Source organism: Homarus americanus, unplaced genomic scaffold (genome assembly GCF_018991925.1).
Source record: "Homarus americanus isolate GMGI-L3 unplaced genomic scaffold, GMGI_Hamer_2.0 scaffold51859, whole genome shotgun sequence".
Classification (NCBI taxonomy): domain Eukaryota; kingdom Metazoa; phylum Arthropoda; class Malacostraca; order Decapoda; family Nephropidae; genus Homarus; species Homarus americanus.
Genome location: NW_024711292.1, coordinates 2305162 through 2314641, shown reverse-complemented (window position 1 = coordinate 2314641; position 9480 = coordinate 2305162).

The window sequence follows — 9480 nt, the reverse complement described above, 5'->3', positions numbered from 1 at the left end:
CATCAGTAAATCTAGTCTGCATATGACCACCACTTGGCTATATAGCAAAGTTATATTAAAGGCAAAGAAAACTACACGGGAACTAGATATAAACTGCTGTGTATTTTAACCCAACCTAACCTAACTTAATATCACAGCAGTATATGTCTTCTGCTTGTAGTAGGAGCTGTCACCCGTCACCTGTGGTCGGTTTTATGAATATTGAAATAATCTGATATCAAATCGGTAGAGAGAGAGAGAGAGAGAGAGAGAGAGAGAGACAATAATACACACATATAAAGAGCTAGAGAGAAAGCGAGAGACAGAGAGCAGTGATATTAAGAAAGAGAAAGACAGAAAAGAAGATTAGAGACAGAGAGACAGAGAGACAGGAACAGGAAGAGACAGACAGATACAGGTAGGGTATATTGGACAAACATGAGATCCTGAGAGGATGGTGGATGTTGCTCTGATATACGAGAGGAGGTGGCTGCCTAGATGTGAGATAAGACTTGGTTGACCCAGTCTGTAGGAGGGGGGGTGAATGTGCTGCTGACAGTAGTGGGCGACCAAAGTGGACGATGTAGTGGTTGGCTGTAGGACTTGTGTAGTAGGTAGGACGGTGTGGTTAGGACCACTGTCCACTACAACCACACCGTCCACCGTGGCTGTCGCTGCTGGACACTGGATGTGTTGTTTTCCACGGCGTCTTTTTATCTCTCTCTCTCTCTCGGTACTGACCTGAGAGGGTACAGAGGAGAGACGGACTCTAACAAACACCTTTTATCGTCGACGACCTACACGTATTGCTGTTGTGTTCACTACCTGTTTTGTGTCTAATTCTGTTGTGTCTAATTAATTGTTGTGTTCACTACCTGTTGTGTTCACTACCTGGTGTGTTCAACAATTGCTGTGTTCATCACTCACAGTTCACTACCTGGTGCTCACTACCTGGTGTGTTCATCACCTGTTGTGTCTACTCACCTGTTGTGTTCACTGTCTGTTGTGTTCACTACCTGGTGTGTTCACTACCTGGTGTGTTCATCTACCTGTTGTGCCTTCACTACCCCTTGCTGTGTTCACTCACCTGTTGTTCATCACCTGCTGTGTTCACTACCTGGTGTGTTCACTACCTGTTGTGTCTACTCACCTGTTGTGTTCACTACCTGGTGTAAGTCTACCTGCGTGTGTTCACTCACCTGTCAGGTTCACTACCTGTTGTGTTCACTACCTGTTGTGTCTACTCACCTGTTGTGTTCACTTCACCTGTTGTGCCACTCACCCGTTGTGTTCACTCACTCCGTTGCGTTCACTACCTGTTGTGTTCACTCACCCGTTGTGTCTTCACTCACCTGTTGTGTTCAGTCACCTGTTGTGTTCACTACCTGGTGTGTTCACCACCTGGTGTGTCTTCACTACCGGTGTGTGTTCCACTACCTGTTGTGCTCACTACTCCGTTGTGTTCACTACCTGTTGTGTTCATTTTCCGTTGGTGCCTTCACAATTGCTGCTCCACTACCTGTTGTGTCTCACTACCTGTTGTTCATCACCTGTTGTGCTCACTACCTGGTGTGTCTACTCACTCCTGCGTGTCACCTGGTGTGTTCACTACCTGTGCCCACTACCTGGTGTTCACTACCTGGTGTGTTCACTCACCTGTTGTGCGTCTACTACCTGTTGTGTTCACTCACCTGTTGTGTCTACTCACCTGTTGTGTTCACTACCTGTTGTGTTCACTACTCCGGTGTGTCTACTCACTCCGGTGTGTTCACTCACCCGGTGTGTTCACTCACCTGTTGCTCACCACCTGGTGTGCTCACCACCTGTTGTGTTCACTACCTGGTGTAGTTCACTACACCTGTTGTGTTCACATCACCTGGTGTGTCACTAATTAAGTTGTGTTCACTACCTGGTGTGCTCACTACCTGTTGTGCCTCACTACCTGTTGTGTTCACCATCTGTTGTGTTCACTACCTGTTGTGTTCACTCACCTGTTGTGTTCACTACCTGTTGTGTTCACTACCTGTTGTGTTCACTTTCACCTGTTGCGTTCACTACCTGTTGTGTTCACTTCACCTGTTGTGTGTTCATCACCTGTTGTGCCTACTACCTGTTGTGTGTTCACTACCTGTTGTGTCTACTCACCTGTTGTGTTCACTACCTGTTGTGTCTACTAATTGTTGTGTTCACTAATTGTGTCTACTACCCTGTTGTGTTCACTACCTGTTGTGCTCACTACCTGTTGTGTTCATCACCTGCTTGTGTTCACACCTGTTGTGTTCACTCTCACCTGCTGTGTCTACTCAATTGCTGTGTTCACTACCTGTTGTGTTCACACCTGTTGTGTTCACTACCTGTTGTGTTCACTCACTCCGGTGTTCCACCACCTGGTGTGTTCACTACCTGGTGTGCTCCACTCACCTGTTGTGCTCACTACCTGCTGTGTCTCACTCACCCACAGCCTGTACTCACCTGCCAGGGTTCACTACCTGTTGTGCCCGCCTACCTGTTGTGTTCACTACCCGTTGTGTTCCACCTGTTGTGTTCACTACCTGTTGTGTCTACTACCTGGTGTGTTCATCAATTGTGTGTTCTCACTACCTGGTGTGTTCACTGGCCTGGTGTGTTCACTACCTGGCGTGTTCAATACCTGGTGTGTTCACTACCTGCTGTGTCTTCAATACCTTGGGTTGTGTCTACTACCTGCTGTGTTCCACTACCTGGTGTGTTCACTACCTGTTGTGTTCCACTACCTTGGTGTTCACTACCTGTTGTGCTCACTACCTGTGGTGTCTTTCACTGGTTCGGCGTGTTCACCACCCGGTGCGTTCACCAATTCGTCAGGTTCACTCAATTGCGTGTTCACTCAATCTGGCAAGTAAGTTCACTACCCGGTGTGTTCACTCACCTGGTGGTTCACCACCCGGTGCCCACTACCTGTTGTGTCTGCTCACCTGTCAGGTGCTCACCTGCTGTGTTCAATTACCTGTTGTGTTCACTCACCTGGTGTGTCTGCACCACCTGTGTCTACTACCTGGTGTGTTCACTACCTGTCAGGTTCACTCATCTGGCGTGTTCACTCTCACCTGTTGTGCCTACCACTCCTGTTGTATTCACTACCTGTTGTGCTCCACTACCTGTTGTGTTCACTACCTGTTGTGCTCACTACCTGTTGTGTTCACTACCTGTTGTGTTCACTACCTGTTGTGTTCACTACCTGTTGTGCTCACTACCTGTTGTGTTCACTACCTGGTGTGTTCACTACGTGTTGTGCTCACTACCTGTTGTGCTCACTACCTGTTGTGCTCACTACCTGTTGTGCTCACTACCTGTTGTGTTCACTACCTGTTGTGTTCACTACCTGTTGTGCTCACTACCTGGTGTGTTCACTACCTGTTGTGTTCACTACCTGTTGTGCTCATTACCTGGTGTGTTCACTACCTGTTGTGTTCACTACCTGTTGTGCTCACTACCTGTTGTGTAGCACTACCTGGTGTGTTCACTTACCTGTTAACTCACTACCTGTTGTGTTCACTACCTGTTGTGCTCATTACCTGGTGTGTTCACTACCTGTTGTGTTCACTACCTGTTGTGCTCACTACCTGTTGTGCTCATTACCTGGTGTGTTCACTACCTGTTGTGCTCACTACCTGTTGTGTTCACTACCTGTTGTGTTCACTACCTGTTGTGTTCACTACCTGTTGTGTTCACTACCTGTTGTGCTCACTACCTGTTGTGCTCATTACCTGGTGTGTTCACTACCTGTTGTGTTCACTACCTGTTGTGCTCATTACCTGGTGTGTTCACTACCTGTTGTGTTCACTACCTGTTGTGCTCACTACCTGTTGTGCTCATTACCTGGTGTGTTCACTGCCTGTTGTGCTCACTACCTGTTGTGTTCACTCCCTGTTGTGTTCACTACCTGTTGTATTTCACTACCTGTTGTGTTCACTACCTGTTGTGCTCACTACCTGTTGTGCTCATTACCTTGGTGTGTTCACTACCTGTTGTGCTCACTACCTGTTGTGCTCACTACCTGGTGTGCTCCTTACCTGGTGTGTTCATTACCTGTTGTGTTCACTACCTGTTGTGCTCACTACCTGTTGTGCTCATTACCTGGTGTGTTCACTACCTGTTGTGTTCACTACCTGTTGTGCTCACTACCTGTTGTGCTCATTACCTGGTGTGTTCACTACCTGGTGTGTTCACTACCTGGTGTGTTCACTACCTGTTGTGTTCACTACCTGTTGTGCTCACTACCTGTTGTGCTCACTACCTGTTGTGCTCACTACCTGTTGTGCTCATTACCTGGTGTGTTCACTACCTGTTGTGCTCACTGCCTGTTGTGCTCACTACCTGTTGTGCTCATTACCTGGTGTTCACTACCTGTTGTGTTCACTACCTGTTGTGCTCACTACCTGTTGTACTCATTACCTGGTGTGTTCACTACCTGTTGTATACTACCTGTTGTGCTCACTACCTGTTTGTGTTCATTACCTGTTGTGCTACTACCTGTTGTGCTCCATTTACCTGGTGTGTTCACTACCTGGTGTGTTCACTACACATTTGTGTTCACTACCTGTTGTGCTCACTACCTGTTGTGCTCATTACCTGGTGTGTTCACTACCTGTGTGCTCACTACCTGTTGTAGCTCACTACCTGTTGTGCTCCATTACCTGGTGTGTTCACTGGTGTGTTCACACTACCTGTTGTGTTCACTACCTGTTGTGCTCATTACCTGGTGTGTTCACTACCTGGTGTGTTCACTACCTGTTGTGTTCACCTGTTGTGCTCATTACCTGGTGTGTTCACTACCTGGTGTGTTCACTACCTGGTGTGTTCACTACCTGTTGTGTTCACTACCTGTTGTGCTCACTACCTGTTGTGCTCATTACCTGGTGTGTTCACTACCTGTTGTGTTCACTACCTGTTGTGTTCACTACCTGTTGTGTTCACTACCTGGTGTGTTCACTACCTGTTGTGTTCACTACCTGTTGTGCTCACTACCTGTTGTGTTCACTACCTGTTGTGCTCAGTACCTGTTGTGTTCACTACCTGTTGTGCTCACTACCTGTTGTGCTCACTACCTGTTGTGTTCATTACCTGGTGTGTTCACTACCTGTTGTGCTCATTACCTGGTGTGTTCACTACCTGTTGTGTTCACTACCTGTGTGTTCACTACCTGTTGTGTTCACTACCTGTTGTGCTCATTACCTGGAGTGTGTTCACTACCTGTTGTGTTCACTACCTGTTGTGCTCACTACCTGTTGTGTTCACTACCTGGTGTGTTCACTACCTGTTGTGTTCACTACCTGGTGTGTTCACTACCTGTTGTGTTCACTACCTGTTGTGCTCACTACCTGTTGTGTTCACTACCTGTTGTGCTCATTACCTGGTGTGTTCACTACCTGTTGTGTTCACTACCTGTTGTGCTCACTACCTGTTGTGTTCACTACCTGTTGTGCTCATTACCTGGTGTGTTCACTACCTGTTGTGTTCACTACCTGTTGTGTTCACTACCTGTTGTGCTCACTACCTGTTGTGTTCACTACCTGTCGTGCTCACTACCTGTTGTGTTCACTACCTGTTGTGCTCACTACCTGTTGTGCTCATTACCTGGTGTGTTCACTACCTGGTGTGTTCACTACCTGTTGTGTTCACTACCTGTTGTGTTCACTACCTGTTGTGTTCACTACCTGTTGTGTTCACTACCTGTTGTGCTCACTACCTGTTGTGCTCACTACCTGTTGTGCTCACTACCTGTTGTGTTCACTACCTGGTGTGTTCACTACCTGGTGTGTTCACTACCTGGTGTGTTCATCACCTGGTGTTCACTACCTGGTGTGGCAATTCACTACCTGGTGTGTTCACTCACCTGGTGTGTTCACTACCTGTTGTGCCCTACCACCTGTTGTGTTCACTACCTGCTGTGTCTACTCACCCGTTGTGTCTACTACCTGGTGTGTTCACTACCTGTTGTGTCTGCTACCTGTTGTGTCTGCTACCTGTTGTGTCTGATTTCACCTGTTGTGTTCACTCACCTGGTGTGTCTTCACTACCTGGTGTGTTCACTACCCGTTGTAATTACCAATTGGTGTTCACCCTAAAAGTTCATCTACCTGTTGTGTTCACTCAATTCGTTGTGTTCACTCACCTGTTGTGTTCATCACTGTTGTGTTCACTACCTGTTGTGCTCACTACCTGGTGTGTTCTCACTGTTGTGCTCACTGGTCTGTTGTGTTCACTACCTGTTGTGTTCACTAATTGTTGTGTTCACTCACCTGTTGCTCTTAATTACCTGTTGTGTTCACTACCTGTTGTGTTCACTACCTGTTGTGTTCATTCACCTGCTGTGTTCACTAATTCTGTTGTGTTCACTACCTGTTGTGTCTACCAATTGGGTTGTGCTCACTCACCTGGTTGTGTTCACTAATTAAGCTGTGTCTACTCACCTGTTGTGTTCACTCACCTGTTGTGTTCACTCACCTGCTGTGTTCACTCACTGGGTGTGTTCAAATACCTGCGTGTTCATCACCTGCTGTGTTCACTCACCTGCGTGTTCACCACCTGCGTGTCTCACTACCCGGTGCGTGTTCACTCACCTGGTGTTCACCACCTGTTGTGTTCATACCCACAGGTTCCACTAATTCGTTGTGTCTTGACTACCTGTTGTGTCTACTCACCTGGTGTGTTCATCATCTGTTGTGTCTCACTCATCTGTTGTGTTCATCAATTGTCAGGTTCATCACCTGGTGTGTTCACCACCGGTGTGTTCTCACTACCCGTTGTGTTCACTTACCTGGTGTGTTCACCACCTGTTGTGTTCACTCACCTGGTGTGTTCACTAAATTTGTTGTGTTCACTACCTGCGTGTCTATCACCTGTTGTGCTCACTACCCAAGTTGTGTTCCCACTTTCACCTGTTGTGTCTACTAATCTGTTGTGTTCATCAATTCGTTGTGTTCACTAATTCGTTGTGTTCACTAATCTGTTGTGTCTAATAATTCGTTGTGTTCACTCTTACCTGTTGTGTCTACTAATTGTTGTGTTCACTACCTGTTGTGTTCACTACCTGCTGTGTTCACTCACCTGTTGTGTCCACTACCCGTTGTGTTCACCACCCGGTGTGTCCACCTGGTGTGTTCACTACCTGGTGTGTTCACTACCCGGTGTGTTCACTCACCTGTTGTGTTCACCACCTGTCAGGTTCATCACCTCGTTGTGTTCACTCACCCGGTGTTCACCACCACAGTTCACCACCTGCGTGTTCACTCTCACCTGCTGTGCTCACTACCTGCTGTGTTCACTCATCTGCTGTGTTCACTCACTGGTGTGTTCACTCACCTGCTGTGTTCACTCACCTGCTGTGTCTCACCTGCGTGTTCACTACCTGGTGTTCATCACCTGCGTGTTCACTACCTCGGTGTGTTCACACCTGGTGTTCACTACCTGTTGTGTCTCACTCACCCGTTGTGTCTCAATTTCACCTGGGTTGTGTCTACTCACCTGCTGTGTTCACTACCTGGTGTGTCTCACTGACCTGCTGTGTTCACTCACCCGGTGTGTCTTCACTACCTGTCAGTGTTCACTACCCGGTGTGTTCACTACCTGTTGTGCCTCACTACCTGTTGTATTCACTACCCGTTGTGCTCACACACCTGTTGTGTTCACTACCTGTTGTGTTCATCACCTGTTGTGCTCTCACTACCTTAAGTTGTGTTCACTACCTGTTGTGCTCACTGTACCTGTTGTGTTCACTAATCTGTTGTGTTCACTACCTGTTGTGTTCACTACCTTGCTGTGTCTCACTACCTGCTGTGTTCACTTCACCAAGTTGTGTTCACTACCTGGCGTGTTCATCACCTGTTGTGCTCACTACCTGTTGTGTCTACTACCTGTTGTGTTCACTCACCTGTTGTGTTCATCATCTGTTGTGTTCACTCACCTGTTGTGCCCTCACTACCCGTTGTGTGTTCCACTACCTGGTGTGTTCACTACCCGTTGTGTTCACTACCTGGTGTGTTCACTACCCGTGTGTTCATCACCTGCTGTGTTCACTTCACCTGTTCACTACCCGTTGTGTTCACTACCTGTTGGTGTTCACTACCCGGTGTGCTCACTCACCACACAGCCCACCACCTGGGTTGCTGTGTCCATCAATTGCCGTGTTCACTACCTGTTGTGTTCATCACCTGTTGTGTTCACCAATTGCGTGTCTTCACTACCCGGTGTGTTCATCACCTGTTGTGTTCACTACCCGGTGTGTTCACTACCTGGTGTTCATCACCTGCGTGTTCACTACCTGGTGTGTTCACTCACCTGTTGTGTTCACTACCCGTTGTGTTCACTACCTGTTGTGTTCACTACCTGTTGTGTTCACTTTCACCGTTGTGTTCACTCACCCGGTGTTCACTACCTGTTGTGTTCACCACCTGTTGTGTTCACTGTGCCTGTTGTGTTCACTACCTGCTGTGTTCACTACCTGGTGTGTTCACTCACCGTTGTGTTCATCACCTGGTGTGTTCACTACCCGGTGTGTTCACTACCTGTTGTGTTCACTACCTGCTTGTGTTCACTACCTGTTGTTCATCACTCCGTTGTGTTCACTACCTGGTGTGTTCACTACCTGTTGTGCTCACTACCTGTTGTGTCTACTAATTCGTTGTGTTCACTTTACCTGTTGTGTTCACTACCTGTTGTTTCACTACCTGTGTTCACTACCTGTTGTGTTCACTACCTGGTTGTGTTCATCACCTGTTGTGTTCACTACATGTTGTGTTCACTACCTGTTGTGTTCACTCACCTGTTGTGTTCACTACCTGGTGTGTTCACACCTGGTGCAATTCACTACCTGGTGTGTTCACTACCCGTTGTGTTCACTACCCGTTGTGTTCACTACCTGGTGTGTTCACTACCTGTTGTGTTCACTACCTGTTGTGTTCACTACCTGGTGTGTTCACTCACCTGGTGTGCTCACTACCTGTTGTGTTCATCACCTGTTGTGTCTTCACTACCCGGTGTGTTCACTAATGTGTGTCTACTACCTGGTGTGCTCACTACCTGTTGTGTTCACCACCTGCTGTGCGTTCACCACCAAGCCAGTCACCACCTGTTGTGTCTACTCACCCGGTGTTCACTACCTGTTGTGCTCACTCACTCCGGTGTGTTCACTGCCAGTTCTGTAATGCATCTGCTGTGTTCACTCATCTGTTGTGTCTAATACCCGGTGTGTTCACTACCTGGCAGTGTCTTCACTACCCGTTGTGCCTACTCACCCGGTGTGTGCTCACTACCCGTTGTGTTCATCACCCGTTGTGTTCACTACCTGCTGTGTTCACTACCCGTTGTGTCTTACTCACTCTTGTGCTTCACTACCTGTTGTGCTCACTCACCTGGTGTGTTCACTCACCTGTTGTGTTCATCACCTGGTGCCCTCACTACCTGTTGTGCTCACTACCTGTGTGCTCACTACCTGCTGTGTTCATCACCTGTTGTGTTCAC